The sequence below is a fragment of the Pseudophryne corroboree genome, chromosome 8 (assembly GCF_028390025.1).
Source record: "Pseudophryne corroboree isolate aPseCor3 chromosome 8, aPseCor3.hap2, whole genome shotgun sequence".
Taxonomy (NCBI): Eukaryota; Metazoa; Chordata; class Amphibia; order Anura; family Myobatrachidae; genus Pseudophryne; species Pseudophryne corroboree.
Window position 1 is genome coordinate 76,724,300 of NC_086451.1, and position 27,576 is coordinate 76,751,875.

At 44.4% G+C, this 27,576-nt stretch overlaps 1 long non-coding RNA gene across 1 annotated transcript; it reads left to right on the forward strand.

Moving 5' to 3' along the window:
* The first annotated feature begins 24,605 nt into the window (after positions 1–24,605).
* LOC134947499 (uncharacterized) lies at positions 24,606–27,356 on the forward strand. The gene is made up of 3 exons (XR_010182584.1): positions 24,606–24,724; positions 24,800–24,998; positions 25,564–27,356. It is a non-coding gene; the product is annotated as an uncharacterized LOC134947499 (long non-coding RNA).
* The last annotated feature ends 220 nt before the right edge of the window (positions 27,357–27,576 follow it).

Here is a 27,576-nt window from a genome sequence, read left to right on the forward strand (position 1 = left end):
CTAAAAAATGCAGTTGTACCCACTGTCCACTTAACCATGGACATGTGGACAAGTGGAGCAGGGCAGACTAAGGACTTTATGACTGTGACAACCTACTGGGTAGATGTATTGCCTTCCGCAGCAACAACAGCAGCAGCAGCACCAGTAGCAGCATCTCGCAAACGCCAACTCGTTCCTAGGCAGGCTACGCTTTGTATCACCGCTTTCCATAAGAGGCACACAGCTGACAACCTCTTACGGAAACTGAGGAACATTATCGCAGATTGGTTAACCCCAATTAGACTCTCCTGGGGATTTGTGACATCGGACAACACCACCAATATTGTGCGTGCATTACATGTGGGCAAATTCCAGCACGTGCCATGTTTTGCACATACAATGAATTTGGTGGGGCAGAATTTTTTGAAAAACGACAGGGGCGTGCAGGAGATGCTGTCGGTGGCCCGAATAATTGCAGGCCACTTTCGGCATTCAGCCACCGCGTGGAGCACCAGCACCAGCAAACACTCCTGAACATGCCCTGCCATCAGCTGAAGCAAGAGGTGGTAACCAGGTGGAATTCAACCCTCTATATGCTTCAGAGGATGGAGGAGCAGCAAAAGGCCATTCAAGCCTATACATCTGTCTACGATATAGGCAAAGGAGGGGGAATGCACCTGACTCAAGCGCAGTGGAGAATGATTTTAATGTTGTGCAAGGTTCTCCAACCCTTTGAACTTGCCACACGTGAAGTTAGTTCAGACACTGCCAGCCTGAGTCAGGTCACTCCCCTCATCAGGCTTTTGCAAAAGCAGCTGGAGAGATTGAAGGAGGAGCTAAAACGGAGCGATTCCGCTAGGCATGTGGGACTTGTGGATGGAGCCCTTCATTCGCTTATCCAGGATTCACAGGTGGTCAATCTGTTTAAATCAGAGCACTACATTTTGGCCACCGAGCTCGATCCTAGTTTAAAGCCTATGTTGTATCTCTCTTTCCAGCAGACACAAGTCTGCAGATGTTCAAAGACCTGCTGGTGAGACACTTGTCAAGTCAAGCGGAACGTGACCCACCATCAGCTCCTCCTTAATTTTCTACCGCCACTGGAGCTGCCTGGAAAAGGATAACATTTCCAAAACCACCCGCTGGCAGTGATGCAGGGCAGTCTGGAGCGAAAACTGACATCTGGTCCGGACTGAAGGACCTGCCAACGATTACTGACATGTCGTCTACTGTCACTGCTGCATATGATTCTGTCACCATTGAAAGAATGGTGGAGGATTATATGGGTGACAGCATCACTATAGGCATGTCAGACAGTCCATACGTATACTGGCAGGAAAAACAAGCAATTTAGAGGCCCTTGCACTAACTGGCTTTATTTTACCTAAGTTAACCCCTCTCCAGTGTGTACTCCGAAAGAGTGTTTAGTGCAGCCGGTTACCTTGTCAGCGATCGGCGTAGGAGGTTACTTCCAGAAAATGTGGAGAAGATGATGTTCATCAAAATGAATTATAATCAATTCCTCCGTGGAGACATTTACCAGCAATTGCCTCCAGAAAGTACACAGGGTCCTGTGATGGTGGATTCCAGTGGGGACGAATTAATACTCTGTAAGGAGGGGGATGTACACAGTGAAAAGGATGAGGAATCGGACGATCAGGAGGAGGTGGACATCTTGCCTCTGTAGAGCCAGTTTGTGCAAGGAGAGATTGATTACTTCTTTTTTGGTGGGGGCCCAAACCAACCAATCATTTCAGCCACAGTCATGTGGCAGACCCTGTCGCTGAAATTATGGGTTTGTTAAAGTGTGCATGTCCTGTTTATACAACATAAAGGTGGGTGGGAGGGCCCAAGGACAATTCCATCTTGCACCTCTTTTTTTTTTTTTTTATCTTTGCATCATGTGCTGTTTGGGGACTATTTTTTTAAGTGCCATCCTGTCTGACATTGCAGTGCCACTCCTAGATGGGCCTGGTGTTTGTGCCGGCCACTTGGGTCGCTTAACTTAGTCATCCAGTGACCTCGGTGCAAATTTTAGGACTAAAAATAATATTGTGAGGTGTTCAGAATAGACTGGAAATTAGTGGAAATTATCGTTATTGAGATTAGTAATACTATAGGATCAAAATTACCCCCAAATTCTATGATTTAAGCTGTTTTTGAGGGTTTTTGGAAAAAAAACCACCCGAATCCAAAACACACCCGAATCCGACAAAAATTCTTAAGGGAGGTTTTGCCAAAACGCGTCCGAATCCAAAACACGACCGCGGAACCGAATCCAAAACCAAAACACAAAACCCGAAAAATGCCCGCTGCACATCTCTAGTTCAGAATTATGTGTTTTTTTTTCAGAATGGTAGTAATCACTGCACACTTGTACAGAGAAGGAAAGATACCAGTAGAGAGAGAGAGAGAGATTACAGATTTTAGTTAAGGTTGGGACTAGCGCAGGAGACAAAGTTTTACTGATTTGTGAGGGTATAGGATCGTCAATATGTGTCCTCATAAACCTCTCAACCATAAGTCATATGTGCAGTATGCTCAGCACGATTGAGCAGCTCCAAGAGGTGCAGTGTACCATCTCTTTCTTTCAATTTTGCGTCTTAATCGCATCTCAGATGCAGCAAAACACCAATCAAAGTATACTAGAGCTGCTGGGCTGTGACTTTAACAGGAATTAGGGGGACATTTACTAAGCAGTGATAAGAGCGGAGAAGTGAGCCAGTGGAGAAGTGCCCATGGCAACCAATCAGCACTGAAGTAACATCTATAATTTGCATACTATAAAATTATACAGAGCTGCTGATTGGTTGATGGGGCAACTTCTCCACTTGCTTACTTACCCGCTCTTATCACTGCTTAGTAAATGTCCCCCGAAGTTTTAAACATGTACAGATTAGGATTAGAAAAAAGAGAACCAGGGAGGTAAAGCAGGCGGAGAGCTGCATAGGCTGTAAACCACATAAGCGCCCTCATTTTTTGGGACTGTTTGTTTAAGATAGGGCAGGTCTAGGCTTAGTGATTGACAGGTGGGGGTCATGTGACCCAGTTGGCCTATCAGGTATTTGTGTAGGAGGAGTGTATACAGGGGTTATATATATATGCATGACAGGGCCGGTGCAAGGTTTCTCAGCACCCTCGGCAAAACTTCTGCGCCTCCCCCCCCCCACCCACCCCTACACCCCTCCCCCAGTAGCCAGCACCTCTGCTGAAATGTTAAAAAGTGCGGAGGTGGCATCTTACAAGTTCCACAGCAACAACTGTGATAACTGTTGACAACTGATAACTGTGAGTTAGAGCTGCACCAAAGAATATTTTCCTCAGATAAGAGCCATATGGCCTATCCAGTCTGCCCTTTATGGTTAGGACCCAGAGTATACGGGATAGGTTAGGGGTAAGGATATTAGGGTTAGTTAACTGGATTGGGTTAGGATATTACGGATAGGTTATTAGGGTTGTTTTAGTGGTTTCAGTTAGGGCAGGGCTGGCCAAACCGGTCCTCGAGATCTACCAACGGTTCACATTTTCCAGACCACCTAGCTGGTGACAGGTGTAGTCATTACTAATTAAGATGTGCTGCATTCATTCCTAACTGACAATTCTACAGATCTCCAGGAGGCCTGGAAAACATGAACTGTTGGTAGATCTCGAGGACCGGTTTGGCCAGCCCTGAGTTAGGGTATTAGGGTTAGTTTGGGGGATGGGGTTAGAATATCAGGGATAGGATATTAGGGTTGGTTTATCAGATTGGGTTAAGGTATTAGGGTAAAGGCCGGGTTATGATTAGGGAGACCGTGATAGATACTGTATACTCCTGTACTTATGGGCGGGACTCTATGGATTTCAAAAAAGTATACAGACACGCACAAATAGCTTACTACGTTTCAGATGCTTTAATATTGCATCTGTATTATTGCATATTTTGTTGAAAGATGCAATATTAAAGCATCTGAAATGTTGAAAAGCTATCTCTCCATAGGTGCATACTTCTTTGAACTCCATGGAGTGCCTCCCATAGGTACAGGAGAATGTTTGGAATTGACAATTCCAGGGAGGGCACCCAGGTACATGCAAAAGCTTAAGTGGAGTGCAAGACTTTTCTGCTTAATAAAAAAATAAAAAAATAAATAAATATATATATATATATATATATATAGCTCCAAAAGTGAACGGCACTGGAGACAATTTGATGCAATAAAATTGTATTGAAAGGCTACAGCTGTTTCAGGGCATCAGCCCTTTCCTCAGGCCAAATACAAACATGAACAAACAAACATAGAACACTTACCCCGCTAAATACCCCCAGGAGCACACCCGCCGCCGCCTCTCCTCCACGCCGTCCTGCTTCCGGGTACCAAGCCGCCAGGTCACTTCCGCCCAGCGCGTCACCGTAACCATGGCAACCCAGCGCTTGCTTGTCAGCCAGGCACAGCCGCTCTCATACGGAGACCCACAGGCTGCTCTCCCCGTCGTCAGGCGCCGGATGGGCACAGACTCAAAGGGTGCTCCCTGTAACAAATGAATATACATGTTCAGTATACCCTATTGCACAATAAAAACAATACAGTGCATTATACAAATACATTGTACAAGAGGGACTTTCTACATGTACAAACTCATAGTGATATTAATCACACTGATCAAGGCAGTATATGTCTACCCTACACCGAAGAACACTGCCTCTTTGTATAATAAAGATTAACTATAATTTGTTTTTAAATATTAATGCTTAACTTCTAACCAAGAGACCCGCTGATCAACCTAAAATACATCTAGGTCAAACAGCACCCACAGACAGGATACGGATAAAAACTTGGAATAAACTTCAAACCATAGCCAAGGGATTCTAGACAAACACATTCCAGTTAACCTTATCGTTGAGACCCCGGGGCCAGAAGGTGTCCAGCCTCATGATCCACCGGGTCTCCTTTTCCAGCAGAATTTTGGCCCTATCACCACCTCTCAATGTCGGTGGTACATGTTCTATACCAAAATATTTTAAAGAATTGATGGTATGATGAGCTAATTGAAAATGTCGGGCTACCGGCTGATCCACCGGTTTACCCTCCAAAGTCAATTTTATGGCTGAACGATGAGCCGCCATCCGTTCACTGAATTTTCGTGTAGTCTGCCCTATGTAGAACAACCCACACGGGCAGACTATGGCGTAGACAACATAAGATGTGCTACATGTAATCACCTGTCTGATGGTAAATGTCACATTACGGTTTGGATGCTTAAATTCTTTACAGGCAATCATGTGTTTACACGTAGCACATTTGGGACAACGGTAACACCCAGGGTTTTTTTTATGGATGATAACATCATCCAGCCCCTTCATCCCTGAAATGTCTGTTTTTACAACGAGATCACGGAGATTGGCCCCTCTCCTAAAAGCTGTAATTGGTTTCAACCCTCTAAGTGATGTCAAATCTGGGTCTGACGCCACTATTGGCCAAAGGGCTTGTGAAGCCCTATGTACAATAAGGCTGGTAGTGGAGAAATCACAAGGCCACGGAAGAATATTTCTGTTTTTTTTCTGTATGGGGTGTAATAGCTCATTCCTGGACATTTGGAGTACCCTGTCTCAGTGCCGTAACTAGGCATTTTAGCGCTGTGTGCAAGAAACGACAGTGGCGCCCCCCCCATGTAAGACAGGGGCAGTGCGCGCCGTAGGCACGCCAAAAATTTATAGGGGCGTGGCTTCACGGGGAAGGGGCGTGGCCACAAAATAATAGCAATTCATACTACGGTGCACAGTAGTCTACATTATTCAAATTACGCTGCACAGTAGCGCCACTACACCAGGTAGAGCCCCTTTTATACATTACAGCAGACAGCGTCCCCCTTTTTACACATTACGGCAGCCAGTCCCCCTTTTTACACATTGCGGCAGCCAGGACCCCTTTTTACACATTGCGGAAGCCAGGCCCCCTCTTAACACATTGCGGCAGCCAGTCCCCCTTTTTACACATTACGGCAGCCAGTCCCCCTTTTTACACATTGCGGCAGCCAGGCCCCCTCTTTACACATTGCGGCAGCCAGGCCCCCTTTTTACACATTGCGGCAGCCAGGACCCCATTTTACACATTGCGGCAGCCAGGACCCACCCTTTTTACACATTGCGGCAGCCAGACCCCCTTTTTATACATTGCGGCAGCCAGGACCCCTTTTTACACATTGCGGCAGACGGTGTCCCCCTGAGAGAGAGAGAGAGAGAGAGAGAGAGAGAAAGAGAGAGAGAGAGAGAAAGAAAGAGAGAGAGGGATATACTTATCTTCTCCCCGCTGACAGGCTCCTCGTGCTGGCATCTCCCTCTCGGTGCAGGCAGTGAGATGAGAAGGAGGAGGAGGGAGGGGGAGCAGGGAGCCGCAGCAGCGCTATTTGATTGGTAGTAAGCGCCGCTGCAGCATCCCCCTCTCCTTCTGTATTGGCTGCCCGGCGCTGCTATGGATGCTGGGATGAAGGAACCGCATCCCAGCATCCATAGCAGCGCCGGGCAGCCAATACAGAAGGAGAGGGGGATGCTGCAGCGGCGCTTACTACCAATCAAATAGCGCTGCTGCGGCTCCCTGCTCCCCCTCCCTCCTCCTCCTTGAACCCGGCGCTGGTCTCCTCTCCCTCCAGCCGCGCACACAGAGGCGGCATGTAATGAGTCAATTTGACTCATTACATGCCGCTGGCCGTTGCGCCCTCAGGGCAACTGCGCTGTGTGCCAAGCCCCCTTGGCACACACGTAGTTACGGTGCTGCCCTGTCTTTCTGTGTCTGTAATAAAGACCAATCGTATCCCCTAGCAAAGAATTTTGAAATCATGTTGTCTAACAAATCAGGAACTTTAGCCCTGTCACTCGTGATGCGTGCCACCCGCATCATTTGTGACAGGGGAAGCCCCCTCTTTCGGGATTCCGGATGGTGACTAGATGCCATCAGTAACGTGTTCCGATTCGTGGGCTTGGAAAAGACTTCTGTGGAAATCACACCATCATTAACCATGATTTTCACATCCAGGAACGTAACTTCCCTTTCGTCACATGTATAGGTAAATTTGATGGGTGAAGGTAAGGCATTCATTTCTGCCATCAAGTCCGCGAAGGCTTCTCTTCCACCGCTCCACAGAAGGAAAACATCATCGATGTACCTAGTATACATTAAGATGTTATTGGCCACCCCCTGGTCCAGAAATAACATTCTATGCTCTTCTGAGAACATGAAGACATTAGCATACGAGGGTGCGACCGATGATCCCATCGCGCACCCTCGCAGCTGTAAGTAGAACTCACTGTCGAACAGGAAGTAATTCCTGTACAGAGTGAGCTCCAACAAAGTCAGAAACAACTTATGGTTGAATACAGTCATAGCCAAGTTCTTCTCAAGAAAACCCTGCATAGCCCTCATCCCATCCTGGTGAGGGATGGATGTATAGAGGCTACAAACGTCTAGACAGCACATCAAGGTGCCTGGAGCCAAACTCTGTACTTCATGTAATTTAAGAATGAATGAGTTAGTGTCCTTATCACCTCACCTCATCAGGAGCATGTCCAGGCGTTGTAGGGAGGTCATACAGGCACGTGGAGGCCACACACACTACTGAGCCTCATTTTGACTTGTTTTAAGGACATTACATCAAAGTTGGATCAGCCTGTAGTGTGTTTTTCCACTTTAATTTTGAGTGTGACTCCAAATCCAGACCTCCATTGGTTAATAAATTTGATTTCCATTGATAATGTTTGTGTGATTTTGTTGTCAGCACACTCAACTATGTAAAGAACAAAGTATTTAATAAGAATATTTCATTCATTCAGATCTAGGATGTGTTGTTTAAGTGTTCCCTTTATTTTTTTGAGCAGTGTATATATATATATATATATTGTAAATCTAAATAGAGAGAGGGAGAGATTAACCTTGAAGCCACATTTCTGGCTGCTGGACTCCCTGTCGCAGCCGCTGGTCACATAGGCCAACGCAGGGGGGGGGGGGGGGGTTCCGGTTGCACAGAAACCTTCCTCCTCTTGGCAAGTGGCTCAAATGATGACAACAATGGCAATGGTAAATAATACTATTACTAGAACTGCCGCCACATCATTCAGTATTTGGGACAGTAGAGCTGCTGCACATGCCCAGATGCCCAGTGGTAGCAGCTTCTTCTACCAAGTTTGCTGTGTGTATGGTTCTGAGTCCCCAATCAGTGCATTGGCCCAGAGAGTAGTTACCAGGAAGAAGAGACAGGAGCATTACCATAAAGTGGATGAATGTGTTCTTAGAAAGTGCAGTACTGGTTCTATTATGTTTGTGTATTTATTTATTATGGTATGTTTAACCTTTTTTTGACCACTTATTTATATTATTTAAGTATGTTTGATACAGCCTACGCTATAAACCATCTATAGGGTTAAATATAAATACTGTATTCCATACAGTATACAGTGTATAAAAAGACCAATGTTCAGAGTCGTTACTAGGTTCTTCTACCGCTCCCCCAGACTCCTGCACTTGCTCCAATGTTCTGCAGAGTGGGAAATTGTGGACTGCATTTGTAAACCCCTCTCTAGAAATCCTGCGTTTGCCACTGGGTCAGGGCTAGCAGGGAATGGGGGCAGATCCGTTGGTGGTTGGGGAAGTCCTTGCCGCCGTTGCTGGTCACAACCTCCTTCTTGGCATGCAGCTCCTTGTGCGGCTTGCAATACAGGCACAGGGAGCGGATCTTCTCCTCGGTCATCGGGCCGGGGGCGGGAAGTCAGGAGGGGGAGGCGGGGACTCCAGCTCTGGCCCGGCTGATCCGACACTTGACTTGTGCGCATGGAGCAGCTGCGGGAGCCTCGCATTTTTTCAGCGTGCGCCGCACACATTCTGGCTGTCATAGCCTTAATGTTTTGTTCGCTCAGAGGGGCTGCCCTTCAAGTGCCGGCGCTCATAGGCAGCTGCCTAATGGTGGCGCCGACCCTGCTGGCAGCCATCTTCCTCTTGCCATTTTGGATGCCCTCCCATCCACCCTTTAATTTTGTGCTTTTGGTCTGCTTTCGGGCCTAACGATCAATTTTTAGTTGGCTTTGATAGCCAGATGGGCGGAAAGTCTCTACCAGCCAGCGGTCAAAGTTTACATGAGTGGTCATTGTGGGGCATCCCCTTTTGGTAAGACGGCGAGTGTGTCCTCCCCCTGCGGGTGGACTACGGCCGTTCCCTTGCGGTTTCGTCCAAGGCTCTGCTAGAGTAAAGGGGGTGAGTCCTGCACAGTGCGGTTTATGTTTTAGGAGGCGGTTGTAAGTCCCCTTCTAGTTTAAATGGTTTTTATTATCATTGAGTAGTGCTGTTGAGTTGGTAGCACCTTTCTTTGCTATCCTCCAATATTTAGTTTAAATCTGGGTCATCACACAATGGGGTAAATTTACTAAGATGGGAGTTCTATTTAAGATGGGATGTTGCCCATAGCAACCAATCAGATTCTATTTCTCATTTATCTAGCACCATCTAGTAGATAATAGCTGGAATCTGATTGGTAACTGTCGGCAACATCCCATCTAAAACAGAACTCCCATCTTAGTAAATTTACCCCAATGAATACCAGTTTTGACCTTTTAAATCTAGCTGTTGGTGTCCGTGTGGTTATTTCTTAGTGCTAAGCTAGCTAAAGTTATAGATGTAAGTGTGTTACAATAAAGTTATGGGTGACTTAAGTGGAGAAGCAAGTAAGACAAGAGAGAAGGAAATAACTTTAAATAATTTGTGGAAGGGGGATACCTAAAGAAGAGATGGACAAGAGAAAATAATCTTTCGGTTAATAAGTAAAGGAAGAATTTAAGAGACTATTAGAAAGGGGAAATGAAGAGAGGATGGTGAAGAAAAGAGACAGGAAGCATAAAAAAGAGAGACCCACATAAGGTAAATAAGGTAAAACAGTGAATGACAAGGGATCATCAGGATGAGGTTAAAGATGGTGAGAAACTGTGATAGGCAATAAGGGGGAGAAATAGAAGAAGATGTGGAAGAGGAGACAGAAGGGGAGGCAAGTATGAAGCAGAAGAGAGACATATACTCCTTTCAAACTGAAACCCCAGGTCCAGCACGGGTCACTGAATATGGGTTTCAAGCCTAGTCACATCAGCATGCAACACGTTCACATCACTGGCTGGACAAGGGATATTGCCGGGGCTTACCTTTGCCGGTGCCTGGAGATTACATCATCCTCCAAGCGCCTGGATTGCACATCTCCCTCTGCAGTGAATGGAAACCGGGTTGGATGACACAGGTTACCCATTCACACTGCCCTGTAACTTGGGTACTTCCTGGACCAAAATGTCCAAAGTGAATACCACAAGTGCACACAGAGGCTGCTAGTTGATGAGGTGGAAAGTGTCACCCACACTAAAAAGAATGTATAGAGAATGATACCCCCCACAACAAGCGCACACAATACTTAAAGTCCTTCACAATCTTAGAACACTCCAGCTGGACGGTTTAAATGTCGATGTGTATTCGATAACTCATAAAAGATATAATAAAAATACGGACATAGTGTAATATTGTAAGTATTATAAAACACAATCACAGACTTTGATTAGTTAGATTCGTACCGCAGTGATATGTCTTCAATATAGCTAGACAAACAGGTAAGAATGGAAGCAGGATCATACAGTTTTTCACTGGACCTGAGGCCCACCACCTTGTCATTCCTTAATCCGTATTTTCTCCAAAGACAGATGGAATAGTCTTACAGAAGGTAGACAATAATGCATTAACCGGGAGAAACCTCAGCCGTCCCTGGAACAGTCCTCCTAGTCCTGGGACAGAAGTCCAAATAGATGCAGCATCAATTTGGATTTCTGCCCCAGGACTTAGTGGACTGTTCCAGGGACGCCTAAGGTTTCTCCCGATTCATGCATTAGTGTCTACCTTCTGTAGACTTTTTCATCTGTCTTTGGAGTATATACGGATTAAGGAATGACAAGGTGGTGGTCCTCAGGTCCAGTGAAAAACGGTCTGATCCTGCTCCCATTCTTACCTTCCTGGACCAACCCCGGTAGCTACCTTTCCACACCAAGCCACGACCCCGGTTAACCCAGCAATAACCTGGGGTTTTTTCAGCAGTGTAAAGGGGGTAAGAGAGACAGGAGAGCAGGCATGATAGAAGGAAGTGAGTATCAGAATGAGGAACAGTGAGATAGCAGAGCTGAGCATCAGAGAATGACCAAAAAGACAAAAACAATGATACCAGAGGTAAAGAGAATTAGAAAGATGGATGAGAAAAGGGAAGACCAAAGAAGATTGAAATAAACTGGTTTTAGAAATCTATTGGAAGAGCAGAGGTGGAGGCAGAGAGAGAGAGAGAGAGAGAAAGAAGAAGCTGAAATAGATAGTGAAACAAGAAGAAAATAAAACAGGAGGCTCTAGTCATAGGGGGCTAGAAAGAAGGCATGATTACATTATAGATTAAGGTTATCTGTGTTCCCCTGTCCCTTGGCAGCAGTACAGAAAGGCAGAGCAAGCTTTGTGCATTCTTGAAAGAACACCCCGGGGGTAACAAACAAGCAATCACACACACGCACATACATACAAACACACACACAGGCTATTTTCTCAGCGGCTGAAGGGTACAGTAATCACACATACCTGTTCTGCTATACACCCACTCAGACTCTAGCTGCATTTCATCATTTGCTATTATACACTGCCCTCAAATCCACGCAATCCCCCCAAAACTGTGCGGAGACATGCAAGCTCCAGGTACTCGCAAACTGATTTGCTATTGGAAGACACCCCACAGTCATTACATATTAACTCCTTGCTCACTCTACAGCAGAATACAGTTTATACATGGTTTTCATCCACAAAGCAAGGAAGGTATTTTTTTTACAAATGCTTGTATGGAAATGGATACTGTGCATTATTCTCTGCAAACAAACTACAGCTAACTAGGCTGACAATTCTGAACTTCATCATTTACTGTTGGAAATTATGTTTTTCCCAGAATTCCCCCAATTAGATGAGCCACAGAAGTTGTTCACTGCCATTTCTATCGAGTGACTGATCATCCTTGCCATCCATGATAAAACATTCATGTGTAGCCTATAGTCTTTCTCAATACTGGCATTCCAATTATTGGTAGATAAGGTGTCACTCTCTCTTGGACTAAGTATCATACAGTCATACAGCACTGTGACGCTCCAATAAGACAGTGAAAGGTTTGGGCATATGCAGAACTTTTTATAGAGCCAAGTAAACAACATGCACCTTCAGTCTAATCAGTTTGACCTTTAAGTCTGGTAACGCCGACATGCCAAAGTTCATATGGAGTTGTCTCCACTGACATTACCTCTGAGGAAACGACTGAGAAACGCATTACATGTCCTCACTTCTAGCTTTTATACAGTGGGACCCTACAGATCTGCAATACCTGATAGATTTATCTGTTGAGCCTGAACCAGGAATTATCACAGAGCCAGTGCTGCTATTCTCTACAGCATGGCTCCGACTGACGGGCCTCCAAGCTGTTGAATCTATTCATCCATAACTACACTGAGATGTGCTGCTTTACCGTACTGCTACCACATCCAGCGTCGGTCCGCAGTAAATGGCTGGGTGGCAACTGAGCCAACACTGAGACCACACATGGCACAGCCTTTGTAAATCCATTGAGGGGCTGCAAGGTCTATGGTCACATTGTGCAGATTCACACTGATGGCGGAGCAGCTCTCCAGGTTGGGTTCCCTGTCTGTCATTTTTTTTTTTTTTGCCTGAGCTCCCGGTTATCATACAGCTACTGTCCTGTTGTGACTTTCTGCCTCCAACGGGATCCCTTAGCTACTTTTAACGGTATCCCTGATACAATCTTAAACTGCTCTCAAACAATTAATCATGCTCAGTCACATCCCTGGTGGATTATAATGTTACCATACTCCCTGGAAGTTATTACCGGAATCACCTTAATTTGCTGATATATTCTCATGTCTGTAGTTACCATGGGCAACCATGAACTACCTCATTATTCATATATATTCCTTGAACCCTGTCAGGCTCCCTTCTACAAGTGAGTCCAGTTACAAGACAACTGGGTCTGGAAGTTGTCTTAGCCTGACTGTGTCGTATTGTCTATTTTTAGATGAGACTTCTCACAATTTAGGTTTTGGAGACATTGGGGTATATTTACTAAGATTCGTTATGTTCAGAATTTGTTTGAAGTTGAAACGCGACTGACATCGGTAGTGTGAATTTGCAACTTTTTGTTTTTTTTACAGCTCATTTACTAAGCGTTCGTAATTTATGTTTTCGTATTTTCCGGTGTCGATGTCATTCGTATTTTTTTTTATGTGTTCGCGGCCGACTCTTGTTTTCCCGGCCGTATTTTGTGTTTTTCTTTACAAATTCGTATTTTTAAATTCCACGGCAGTGTTTTTGACCCTTCCCGGCCGCGTTATTTTCTTACTTTCGTTTTCGTCACTCGTCCGTGATTGGTTGTGTTTGTCATGGAGGAGTGTCTGTGCTCATTAGTATAAAAACGCCCCCAACCAGCCGCACCTCGTGGGTTTAGCTAGTGGAGAGGTGAGAGGAAGTTGGTGTTTTGGAGTTGGTGATTTGTTGGTCGGTTTTGGTGGTTTCTTGCGATTGTTGAGTGCTGTATTGTGTGTGTAAGTAGTCTTGTGGTAATTGTTGTGTGGTCTCTTAAAAGTTTGTGTCATTTTTAGTGTTTGTGCATTTTACTTTCAGTCTATTGTCATTGTTTGTTTGTGAGTGTGTGAGTGTGTGTGTGTGCAGTGGTAGTGGAGGAGTGTGTTTTGTGTTTTTTTTTTATTAGTGTCATTTGTTGTTTGTCATTATTATGTCCCAGTCAGAGGTGAGTGAGAGGGAGGAGTTGAGTGAAAGAGAGGAGGTGAGTGAGGTGGAGGAGGTGAGTGAGGGGGAGGAGGTTAGTGAGGTGGAGGAGGGTGAGGTTGCTGCTGTGGCCTCGAGTGATAGTGACAGTGTTGGTTGTGTTGCTCCGCAGCCACGCACCACTACCAAGACGGGCAGAAATGTTAAATTTAGCTTTGCGGAAAATATGGCTTTGGTGCATGAGTTGATGCGCCATCATCGCCAGCTGTTTGGGCGTGATGCGGGCAAGGTGCCTTCGCGCAGGAAAACTGTTCTGTGGGGGAAGGTAGTAGCGTCAGTAAACAGTGAGGGTGTAGTGAAGAGGACCGAGGACATGTGTCGGAAGAGATTCTACGACATCAAGCGCCGTGTCAAGGCCAAGATGGCAAAGGAGGCTAAGTCAGCCAGGCAAACAGGGGGTGGCCATCCCTTTATAGCGTCTTATCGGGAGTGGGAGGAACCTGTGCGGACCCTTCCGCATGAAGTTGTTGGTGCGACTAATGTGCGGGATTCGGATCGTCCTAGGCCTGATGGTGAGTGTATTTTTACTAATCTGTTATTTCTGCATATGTGTTTATGTCTAATTAGTATTTTTAAAATTATATTGTATTGTTAATATATTTTTATGTTCTAAATTGATTATCTTTTTCTGTGTGTTTTTAATATATTTTGTGTTTGTATAGTGAGGTGTTACATAGAAACATAGAATTTGACGGCAGATAAGAACCACTTGGCCCATCTAGTCTGCCCCTTTTTTATTTTATCCTTTAGGCAATCTCAACCCTTTTTTAACCTTAATTCTTTGTAAGGATATTCATATGCCTGTCCCAAGCATGTTTAAATTGCCCTACAGTCTTAGCCTCTACCACCTCTGATGGGAGGCTATTCCACTTATCCACTACCCTTTCTGTGAAGTAATTTTTCCTTAAATTTCCCCTGAACCTCCCCCCCTCCAGTCTCAATGTATGCCCTCGAGTTCTAATACTTCTTTTCCTTTGAAGAATGTTTCCCTCCTGAACTTTGTTAAGACCCTTGATATATTTGAAAGTTTCTATCATGTCCCCCCTTTCCCTTCTCTCCTCTAAACTATACATGTTAAGATCTTTTAGCCTTTCCGGGTAAGTTTTGTGATGTAGGCCATGCACCATTTTAGTTGCCCTTCTTTGTACACTCTCTAATGTATTTATATCCTTCTGGAGATAGGATCTCCAGAACTGGACACAGTATTCCAGATGGGGCCGTACCAATGACCTATACAGTGGCATTATCACTTCTTTTTTCCTGCTACTGATTCCTCTCCCTATGCAACCAAGCATCTGACTTGCCTTTCTCATTGCTTTATTGCATTGCTTTCCTGCCTTCAAGTCACTTGAAATAGTGACTCCTAAATCTCTTTCCTCCTCAGTAGTTTCCATTATAGTACCCTTGATACTATACTTAGCCTTTGGGTTTTTGAGACCCAAGTGCATGATTTTGCATTTTTTAGCATTAAACTGTAGTTGCCACATTCTTGACCATTTCTCAAGCCTACCTAGGTCATTAATCATTTGTTTGACCCCTCCCGGTGTGTCTACCCTGTTGCATATCTTTGTATCATCTGCAAAAAGGCATATCTTCCCTTCAATACCATCTGCAATGTCACCAACAAAGATATTAAAGAGAACTTGACCAAGTACAGATCCCTGGGGTACTCCACTGGTAACATTTCCCTCCATAGATTGCACTCCATTAACTACGACTGTCTGTTTCCTATCCTGCAACCAGGTTCTTATCCATTTAACTGATTTATAATCCACCCCCAGGCTTTCAAGTTTATTTAGCAGTCTGCGATGTGGGACAGTGTCAAATGCCTTACTAAAGTCTAGATATGCTACATCTACAGCTCCCCCTTGATCTATTATTTTCATCACAGAGTCAAAAAAGTCAATAAGATTTGTTTGGCATGATCTCCCACCTGTAAATCCATGCTGTTTTGGATCCTGTAAGTTGTTTGATTTAAGATATTCCACTACTCTTTCTTTTAATAGTTTTTCCATTACTTTCCCTACTACTGATGTAAGGCTTACTGGTCTGTAGTTACTTGCTTCTTCCTTGCTTCCACTTTTGTGCAGTGGAACTACATTTGCTCTTTTCCAGTCCTCTGGAATAGCACCTGTATTTAGTGACTGGTTAAATAATTCTGTTAAAGGTGTAACCAGCACATCTTTTAGCTCTTTGAGTATCCTTGGGTGTATCCCATCTGGTCCCATTGATTTATCCACTTTTAGTTTTGAAAGTTCTGTTAGGACCTTCTCCTCTGTAAATGTATTTTCATCTACCTTATTTTTATGAATGTCCTTGCAACTTAACTGTGGCCCCATCCCTTCTTCTGTAGTAAATACTGAGCAAAAATAATTATTTAGGTGATCTGCTATTGCCTTGTCTCCCTCCACCAAATGCCCACTCTCTGTCTTAAGTCTTATTATTCCTCCATTTGATTTTCTCCTTTCACTTATATACTTAAAAACAGTTTTGCCCCCTTTATCTACTGACTGGGCCATTTTCTCCTCAGCTTCTGCCTTTGCACGTCTGATCACTTTCTTAGCATCCTTTCGTCTGTCCAGATACAGCTCTTTGTCGTTATTATTTTGAGTCTGTTTGTATTTCCTAAAAGCCATCTTTTTTGCTTTCACACTAGTTGATACTTCTTTTGTGAACCACACTGGCTTCCTTTTCCTGGTGCTTTTCCTAACCATTTTGATACAAAGGTCTGTTGCACTTAGCATTGCACTTTTCAGTTTTTTCCACCTCTCCTGCACTCCTTCCAAGTTCCTCCAGTCTGCCAATAAATCACTTAAACATCTCCCCATTTTTGCAAAGTCAGCATTTCTAAAATCCAACACCTTTGTTTTTGTGTGACAGGAGTTGGATCCTGTCTTTATACTAAACCATACTGCTTGATGATCACTGGATCCCAGGTGCTCACCCACATATATATCAGATATCCTATCACCATTTGTAAGAATTAGATCTAATATTGAGTCTTTGCGAGTGGGCTCCCTCACCAATTGCTTGAGAGATGCTCCTTGTAAGGAATGTAAAAATTTGCCACTTGTAGCTGAACTTGCAAAAGACCCCTCCCAATTTACATCAGGTAAATTAAAGTCTCCCGTGATTATGACTTCTCCCTTAAAAGCCATTTTAGAGATGTCCAACAATAGGTTCCTGTCCAAATCCTGCCCCTGGCCTGGTGGTCTATAGATCACCCCAATGCGAATAATGTCCTTCTTCCCAGTTTCTATGGTGACCCAAAGGGCCTCAGTTTTGGCTTCAATATTTTGTATTAAAGTAGCATTTATGCTTTTTTTCCACATACATTGCTACCCCTCCTCCTATTCTTCCTATTCTATCTTTCCTAAATAAATTGTATCCTGGTATAGCTAAGTCCCAGTCATGATTCTCATTGCACCAAGACTCTGTAATTGCCACAAAATCCAGGTTATCCCTTGTCATTATTGCAATTAGCTCTGGAATTTTGTCTCCTAAGCTCCTAACATTTGCACACATAGCTTTAAGAATTTTGTCTGTGCATTTGTTATTAGTAGCCATGTCCAGAGCGTACAAAATAAATGACAAGTTTAAAGTTGAAATTACCTGTTTGGGGATGTTGCTCAGTATTTGTTTTCTTTTACTAATCGGTAATCATACTCTGTCCTTTACACCATGACTACACCTTACTAAATATAAAGATATAGTACACCTGACCACAATGGTAAATGTTCAAAGGAGGTAAACACCAGTCAGTATGCAATAATAAACTGTTTCACCGAGCAACTTCCCCACACATGCAATGACATTTACAAGAAATCATTACATAAAGAAACATACATAAGTTTGCCTAAGAGAGAACTGTAGTGAGCAGATTGGGGATGCCTTTTCATAGGTTTTTAAAAACAGATAATATGCATAAGATGAATTACATACTTTTGAGGCATTAAAGCAGTCCTTTTGTGGTAGTGTTGGTGTGTTGATGTTTCCCTTCTGTTTTCCTTTGGTTTAACGCAGGTATAACGCTATTTTTATAATAACACTTTTATGTCAGCACTTCTATGGAAGCACGACCAGCCGATGGCTATCCAGCCGTATACTAGACTTCAAATAGGAACAATATCCATGTGAATGCAATGATTGCAAACTCCACCCAATACAACCCCCCCTTTAAGCTAAGGCCATAAATTAGCTTACAAAAAATAAGAATTTACTTACCGATAATTCTATTTCTCGTAGTCCGTAGTGGATGCTGGGGACTCCGTAAGGACCATGGGGAATAGCGGCTCCGCAGGAGACTGGGCACATCTAAAGAAAGCTTTAGGACTAACTGGTGTGCACTGGCTCCTCCCCCTATGACCCTCCTCCAAGCCTCAGTTAGGATACTGTGCCCGGACGAGCGTACACAATAAGGAAGGATTTTGAATCCCGGGTAAGACTCATACCAGCCACACCAATCACACCGTATAACTTGTGATCTGAACCCAGTTAACAGTATGACAACAGAGGAGCCTCTGAAAAGATGGCTCCCAACAATAATAACCCGATTTTTGTAACAATAACTATGTACAAGTATTGCAGACAAACTGCACTTGGGATGGGCGCCCAGCATCCACTACGGACTACGAGAAATAGAATTATCGGTAAGTAAATTCTTATTTTCTCTAACGTCCTAAGTGGATGCTGGGGACTCCGTAAGGACCATGGGGATTATACCAAAGCTCCCAAACGGGCGGGAGAGTGCGGATGACTCTGCAGCACCGAATGAGAGAACTCCAGGTCCTCCTCAGCCAGGGTATCAAATTTGTAGAATTTAGCAAACGTGTTTGCCCCTGACCAAGTAGCTGCTCGGCAAAGTTGTAAAGCCGAGATCCCTCGGGCAGCCGCCCAAGATGAGCCCACTTTCCTTGTGGAAGGGGCTTTTACAGATTTTAGCTGTGGCAGGCCTGCCACAGAATGTGCAAGCTGAATTGTACTACAAATCCAACGAGCAATAGTCTGCTTAGAAGCAGGAGCACCCAGCATGTTGGGTGCATACAGGATAAACAGCGAGTTAGATTTCCTGACTCCAGCCGTCCTGGAACATATTTTCAGGGCCCTGACAACATCCAGCAACTTGGATTTCTCCAAGTCCCTAGTAGCCGCAGGCACCACAAAAGGTTGGTTCAGGTGAAAACGCTGGAACCACCTTAGGGAGAAACTGAGGACGAGTCCTCAATTCCGCCCTGTCCGAATGGAAAATCAGATAAGGGCTTTTACAGGATAATGCCGCCAATCCTGACACGCGCCTGGCCTAGGCCAGGGCCAACGGCATGACCACTTTCCATGTGAGATATTTTAACTCCACAGATTTAAGTGGTTCAAACCAATGTGACTTTTGGAACCCAAACTACATTGAGATCCCAAATTGTCACTGGAGGCACAAAAGGAGGCTGTATATGCAGTACCCCTTTTACAAACGTCTAAACTTCAGGGACTGAAGCTAGTTCTTTTTTGGAAGAAAATTGACAGGGCCGAAATCTGAACCTTAATGGACCCCAATTTCAGGCCCATAGACACTCCTGTTTGCAGGAAATGTAGGAATCGACCCAGTTGAATTTCCTCCGTCGGGCTTTACTGGCCTCGCACTACGCAACATATTTTCGCCAATTGCGGTGATAATGTTTTTGCGGTTACATCCTTCCTGGCTTTTGATCAGGATAGGGATGACTTCATCCGGAATGCCTTTTTTCCTTCAGGATCCGGTGTTCCAACGCCATGCCGTCAAACGCAGCCGCGGTAAGTCTTGGAACAGACAGGGTCCTTGCTGGAGCAGGTCCCTTCTTAGAGGTAGAGGCCACGGATCCTCCGTGAGCCTCTCTTGAAGTTCCGGTTACCAAGTCCTTTTTGGCCCATCCGGAGCCACGAATATAGTGCTTACTCCTCTCCATCTTATCAATCTCAGTACCTTGGGTATGAGAGGCAGATGAGGGAACACATATACTGACTGGTACACCCACGGTGTTACCAGAGCGTCTACAACTATTGCCTGAGGGTCTCTTGACCTGGCGCAATACCTGTCGAGTTTTTTAATCATGTGGACGACTTCTGGGTGAAGTCCCCACTCTCCCGGGTGGAGGTCGTGCTGAGGAAGTCTGCTTCCCAGTTGTCCACTCCCGGAATGAATACTGTTGACAGTGCTATTACATGATTTTCCGCCCAGCGGAGAATCCTTGCAGCTTCTGCCATTGCCCTCCTGCTTCTTGTGGCACCCTGCCTGTTTACGTGGGTGACTGCCGTAATGTTGTCCGACTGGATCAACACCGGCTGACCTTGAAGCAGAGGTCTTGTTAAGCTTAGAGCATTGTAAATGGCCCTTAGCTTCAGGATATTTATGTGAAGTGATGTCTCCAGGCTTGACCATAAGCCCTGGATATTCCTTCCCTGTGTGACTGCTCCCCAGCCTCGCAGGCTGGCATCCGTGGTCACCAGGACCCAGTCCTGAATGCCGAATCTGCGGCCCTCTAGAAGATGAGCACTCTGCAACCACCACAGGAGGGATACCCTTGTCCCTGGTGACAGGGTTATCCGCTGATGCATCTGAAGATGCGACCCGGACCATTTGTCCAGTAGGTTCCACTGGAAAGTCTTGCGTGGAATCTGCCGAATGGGATTGCTTCGTAGGAAGCCACCATTTTTACCCAGAACCCTTGTGCATTGATGCACTGAGACTTGGTTCGGTTTTAGGAGGTTCCTGACTAGCTCGGATAACTCCCTGGCTTTCTCCTCCGGGAGAAACACCTTCTTTCTGGACTGTGTCCAGGATCATCCCTAGGAACAGAAGACAAGTCGTCGGAACCAGCTGCGATTTTAGAATATTGAGAATCCAATCGTGCTGCCGCAACACTACCTGAGATAGTGCTACACCGATCTCCAGCTGTTCCCTGGATCTTACCCTTATCAGGGAATCGTCCAAGTAAAGGATAACTAAAATTCCCTTCCTTCGAAGGAATATCATCATTTCGGTCATTACTTCAGTAAAGACCCGGGGTGCCGTGGCCCATTTCTAAGGCAGCGTCTGAACTGATAGTGACAGTTCTGTACCATAACCTGAGATACCCTTGGTGAGAAGGGTAAATTTTTGACATGAAGGTAAGCATCCTTGATGTCCCGAGACCTCATGTAGTCCCCTTCTTCCAGGTTTGCAATCACTGCTCTGAGTGACTCAATTTTGAATTTGAACCTCTGTATGTAAGAGTTCAAAGATTTTAGATTTTAAAATCGGTCTCACCGAGCCGTCTGGCTTCGGTACCACAATAGTGTGGAATAATACCCCGTTCCCTGTTGCAGGAGGGGTACCTTAATTATCACCTGCTGGGAATACAGCTTGTGAATGGCTTCCAAAACTGCCTCCCTGTCAGCGGGAGACGTCGGTAAAACAGACTTTTGGAAACGGCGAGGGGAATACGTCTCGAATTCCAATTTGTACCCCTGAAAATATTACCTGAAGGATCCAGGGGTCTACTTGCGAGTGAGCCCACTGCGCACTGAAATTCATTGAGAACGGGCCCCCACCGTGCCTGAACTTGTAAAGCCCTAGCGTCATACTGAGGGCTTGGCAGAGGCAGAAAAGGGTTTCTGTTCCTGGGAACTGGCTAATCTCTGCAGCCATTTTCCTCTCCCTCTGTCACGTGCAGAAAAGAGGAACCCTTTTGTCCGCTTGCCGACCAGGACTGCGCCTGATAATACGGCGTCTTATTTTGAGAGGCGACCAGGGGTACATCCCCTTTTTTTGTAAGGCAATACTTCCAAATGCCGTTTGGAATCCGCATCACCTGACCATTTTACTGGTAGAATTGGACAACGCACCTATACTTGATGCCAGTCGGCAAATATTCCGCTGTGCATCATGCATATATAGAAATGCATCTTTTAATTGCTCTATAGGCAATAATATACTGTCCTTATCTAGGATATCAATATTTCCAGTCAGGGAATCCGACCACGCCAACCCAGCACTGCACATCCAGGCTGAGGCGATTGCTGGTCGCAGTATAACACCAGTATGTGTGTAAATACATTTTAGGATACCCTCCTGCTTTCTATCAGCAGGATCCTTAAGGGCGGCCATCTCAGGAGAGGATAGAGCCCTTGTTCTTACAAGCGTGTGAGCGCCTTATCCCCCCTAGGGGGTGTTTCCCAACGCACCCTAACCTCTGGCGGGAAAAGGTATACTGCCAATAACTTTTTAGAAATTATCAATTGTTATCGGGGGGAAACCCACGCATCATCACACACCTCATTTTATTTCTCAGATTCAGGAAAACTACAGGAAGTTTTTCCTCACCAAACATAATACCCCTTTTTTTTTTTTTGGTGGTATTCATATTATCAGAAAAGTGTAAACATTTTCCATTGCCTCAATCATGCAATGTGTGGCCCTATTGGAAATCACGGTTGTCTCTTCACCGTCGACACAGGAGTCAGTATCCGTGTCGGCGTCTGTATCTGAGGTAACGGGCGCTTTAGAGCCCCTGTATGAGACGTCTGGACATGCACAAGCTGAGTAGCCGGCTGTCTCATGTCAACCACTGTCTTTAATACAAAGTTGACACTGTCACGCAATTTCAACAGTACATCCACTCAGGTGTCGACCCCCTAGGGGGTGACAACACTATTACAGACACTCTACTCCGTCTCCACATCATTTTTCTCCTCATACATGTCGACACAAACGTACCGACACACAGCACACACACAGGGAATGCTCTGATAGAGGACAGGACCCCACTAGCCCTTTGGGGAGACAGAGGGAGAGTTTGCCAGCACACACCAGAGCGCTATATATATACAGGGATAACCTTATATAAGTGTTTTTCCCTTTATAGCTGCTGTATTGTTTATACTGCGCCTAATTTGTGCCCCCCTCTCTTTTTTAACCCCTTTCTGTAGTGTAGTGACTGCAGGGGAGAGCCAGGGAGCTTCCCTCCAACTGAGCTGTGAGGGAAAATGGCGCCAGTGTGCTGAGGAGATAGGCTCCACCCCTTTCTCGGCGTCCTTATCATCCGTTTTTCTGTATGTTTTGGCAGGGGTTAAATGCATCCATATAGCCCAGGAGTTATATGTGATGCATTTATTTTAGCCATATAAGGTTTTTATCGATTTATTGCGTCTCAGGGCGCTGCCCCCCCAGCGCCCTGCACCCTCAGTGACCGGAGTGTGAAGTGTGCTGAGAGCAATGGCGCACAGCTGCGGTGCTGTGCGCTACCTTATCTGAAGACAGGATCGTCTTCTGCCGCCGATTTTCCGGACCTCTTCGCTCTTCTGGCTCTGTAAGGGGGCCGGCGGCGCGGCTCCGGGACCCATCCAGGCTGAACCTGTGATCGTCCCTCTGGAGCTAATGTCCAGTAGCCAAGAAGCCCAATCCACTCTGCACGCAGGTGAGTTCGCTTCATCTCCCCTTAGTCCCTCGATGCAGTGAGCCTGTTGCCAGCAGGTCTCACTGAAAATAAGAAACCTAAACTAAAACTTTCACAAAGAGCTCAGGAGAGCCCCTAGTGTGCACCCTTCTCGTCGGGCACAGAAATCTAACTGAGGCTTGGAGGAGGGTCATAGGGGGAGGAGCCAGTGCACACCAGTTAGTCCTAAAGCTTTCTTTAGATGTGCCCAGTCTCCTGCGGAGCCGCTATTCCCCATGGTCCTTACGGAGTCCCCAGCATCCACTTAGGACGTTAGAGAAACAGACATTACATACCAATAAGGCAGCCAACTATATCTTTACAAAGAGAAAAACATAAAAAAAAAAACCCTCGCTTTTTCAATATACCTAGACTATTCAATCATGATATTCATTTGACATAATCAGCAAATGCAGTACAACTTGCTGGGATGTGTAGTTCCACGAATCATACCTAGACTATTCAATCATGATATTCATTTGACATAATCAGCAAATGCAGTACAACTTGCTGGGATGTGTAGTTCCACGAATCATACCTAGACTATTCAATCATGATATTCATTTGACATAATCAGCAAATGCAGTACAACTTGCTGGGATGTGTAGTACCACGAATCATACCTAGACTATTCAATCATGATATTCATTTGACATAATCAGCAAATGCAGTACAACTTGCTGGGATGTATAGTTCCACGAATCATACCTATACTATTTAATCATGATATTCATTTGACATAATCAGCAAATGCAGTACTACTTGCTGGGATGTGTAGTTCCACGAATCATACCTGTTGAGCACAAAGAGTGATGAGGAGTTGGTTCACAAAGTTCACAATCGACAACAGCTGATGATATAACTTAACGCAGGTATAACGCTATTTTTATAATAACACTTTTATGTCAGCACTTCTATGGAAGCACGACCAGCCGATGGCTATCCAGTCGTTAGGTAGTATTGTTTTTTTTTGTGTGAATTTTGTTTAATGTCTGCTGTTTTTTACTTGTCTTTGTGGCCAATATGTTAGTGTAGATGGCTAAGTATTGTATGTTTTTTTTAAATGTTAATTTTTTTTTTTTAATTAAAAAATACTCATAAATGTAATAATGTAAAATATATGTTAATACATGTGTGTACATTCAGCTGTTGGCCCTGGAAAATTAGACTACTTGGCTATGTTTATGTCTTTGGAAATGGAACCACATTAGTCTGTTTTCATAAAATGAACCAAACCATTGTTTCAACATTTATTGTTAGAAACTGTACCCATAATGTTAAACATATGTCCACATCACTAAATGTTGCTGCTTACAAAAGTACACACTGTAATGAAAGGTCATAAACACCAATGTATCATTTTTACAGTACGAAAGCAAGCCTCCACTTCCAGAACACAAGCAACACTGTCAAGAGCTGTGGATGCTGGCGATACAGGTAACGCAAAAACGACACCTGTTAATGTGTCCACCACAAAAAAAAAATAAGTCTAATGTTTGCAATAATCCATAGGAACTTCAACATCGCATCACAGTCCACAAAGACGTCCTTCACAGGGGTCTGGCAGCCACACGAGCAGGCCTAGCAAGAGACGTCATCCTGACGACGCACCAACACCAGCATTAAGCACACCCCCACGTCGTATTTCCACTGTGTTGCCTCAGCCACCAGAACACTCGATCACAGGGTCCACATTCCCCTCAGCTGTCTGGTGAGTAAACACAAAACACAAATTACACATCAGCCAAAAAATTTAATAAACATAGTACTTATCCACAGCAGCAAGCACATGGCTTGCAAATTGTTTAAATTCAAAAACCATTTTTTTGATAATTAAAAAATAAAGTGTTCTCTTGCGCCTTACAGTAGTATTTTTTTTTTTTATAAATAGTAAAATATTGAGCTTCAGGTAGTTTCACACCCTTTCACAATGGTGATAGAATTCATATTGTCATTTACTGTTTTATATTTTAATGGTTGTACGATATGGCGGGTGACAAATCACTTTTTTTCATGGTGTAAACTTTATACCTCTGTCTGTTTGTTTCGTAAGTGTGTTATTTGTCAAACATGTGTCCACTTTTGTTTTGAAGTCATTTTTGACAACATAAAAACCATCACAATTTGACTTTTTGATTGTGTATGCGAGTCTAGGTGAACATCCTAATTTGCTATAGAAAAATGTTTGACACACAAGTCTAGAAAGTTAAACTAAATATCAAAATCAACATAATTTTAAAAAACACTCAAATGTTGTCCCCTTAAACCCCATACAGAACCAGACATCATGCCCCCGGAAGCCCAGCAGGAATCTGAACAGGAAACATACACCCTCCAACTGCAAGCAATAAATGTTCACCAACCAATCACGCCTCAGGAAAGTACCCCGCCACCTCAAATGTCACCACACCCACAATTGAGCCAAACAACCCCACCCCACCAACCTGAGCCATCCTTTTGGTCAACATGGAACCAACAACAGGCACAGAATATTGATTGCCTACGCACACACACCCAATACCTAGCCTGTCTGCCCCATCATCTACCGAGACTGTGTAGAAACACAAGCAGGCTCAATGTCCAGCTATGCAGAGTCGCAAACAGTATGGAGCAGATGAGAGCAGATAACAGCCAACTTATTGTTACCTTTCAGCGCATAATGGATGAGCAACACCGACAACAACAGGCCCTCATTCAGTTAATTCAAAGTAATCAAATTATATCAGAAACCATGTCTCGCATCATAGACAACAACACAACAGCCACAACACAACTTACCGCAACCCTGGCAAACCTCAGCCAAAATATTAATTTGTTGGCACAACACCAACAAGGTTCCAGCTCAGGAACCAACACACCTACACAGACCCCAATTTCATCACCAGTTCGAAGATCCAGCCGAACCCGCTCCACTGCCCAAACCAAACCCACGTCAGCCACCAAAGAACAGCCTAAGAAATAGTCCACCCTGCAGCTGGATACACATTGTTGACAAAACTAGGTCTACACAATAGCAGTTATTTGTAATGAAAACACATGTTGTACAGTAATACATGTGAAAAGTGATTGATGTGCAATGTGTTATGTGTAAAAAAACTGTCAGTGTAAGAGCAAATTTCTTAGAGTTAACACTCACATGTGTTGGGAATATTCTAGCATCATTACTAACATGAACGTTTACCACATCACAGCCATAATTATGTGTCAAAAATTTTGTAAGGTTGGTGTTAGTCAATGTATGTATGGCTAATTGGCACACAATACTAAATGTCCATTATGTTGTGCTAATGAGGTAACATTTGAAACACAGCTTTAGAAGAAAGTCGACACACAACAAACACAAACAATAGGCTAAACAATAATGGTTGTTAGTGCATACTAAATTATTATGTAGTATTGTGGCAAACATTACCTTTGAATGTGTTTAAAAAACTTTGAACATCCAAATATATCATCAAACGATATACTTCGTTCTCACACCAGAGCATGTGCTCTATTGCCTTACTCTCCATATACAACTATGTTTCTAAACATATTGCATAGAGCTTACTTGTCCCCTAACAGGAGTTTCTTGATAGGTAATTCACCAAATTCCAATTGTTACAAATGTGGAGCTAACTCAGCAGAATTATTTCACTGTCTTTGGGATTGCCCCGTAATTCGAGGTTTTTGGACTCAGGTCAGGAAATATTCTACTGATAGCTTGATCAACTACATCCCTATGACACCTGAATGGGCCCTGTTTGGTATGCTTCCCCCTAATACCCGTACATCACATGGGGGCAAGAGGCTCTTGCTGGCTATAGGAGCAGCGGCCTGCAAAACCATTTTACAAACTTGGTTACAACCCTCTCAGCCACTGTTGGCACTTTTTAAAGCTAAATTACACTACCTATTTAGGATGCAGTGGGTGGAGGTGGTGCTGGATAGAGAAAACAAAGTTGAGAGGTTCTTTCTAACGTGGGAGTCATATATAGCTACCTTGTCACTGCCGTTAAGGACCCAAATCCACAATAGCTTTAAGGATACAGTTTGGTATATGTCGCAGATGGTCGCTAATGACCCTCCGATCCCTCTGTGATATTACACTTTAGTTAATATCAGATCTCGGATGGGGTATTTTATGCAAAACATTATGTGTTCGGGGAGATGGCGGGGGGGAGGGGTGGGGCTCTGGTGGCACGGCAGGCATTCACATAGATTATACTTGATTTTACTTTTATTCTCACCCAACGCGGATAGATGAATACAAATGTGCTTTACAACATTACTGTGAAAATGTTTTATTC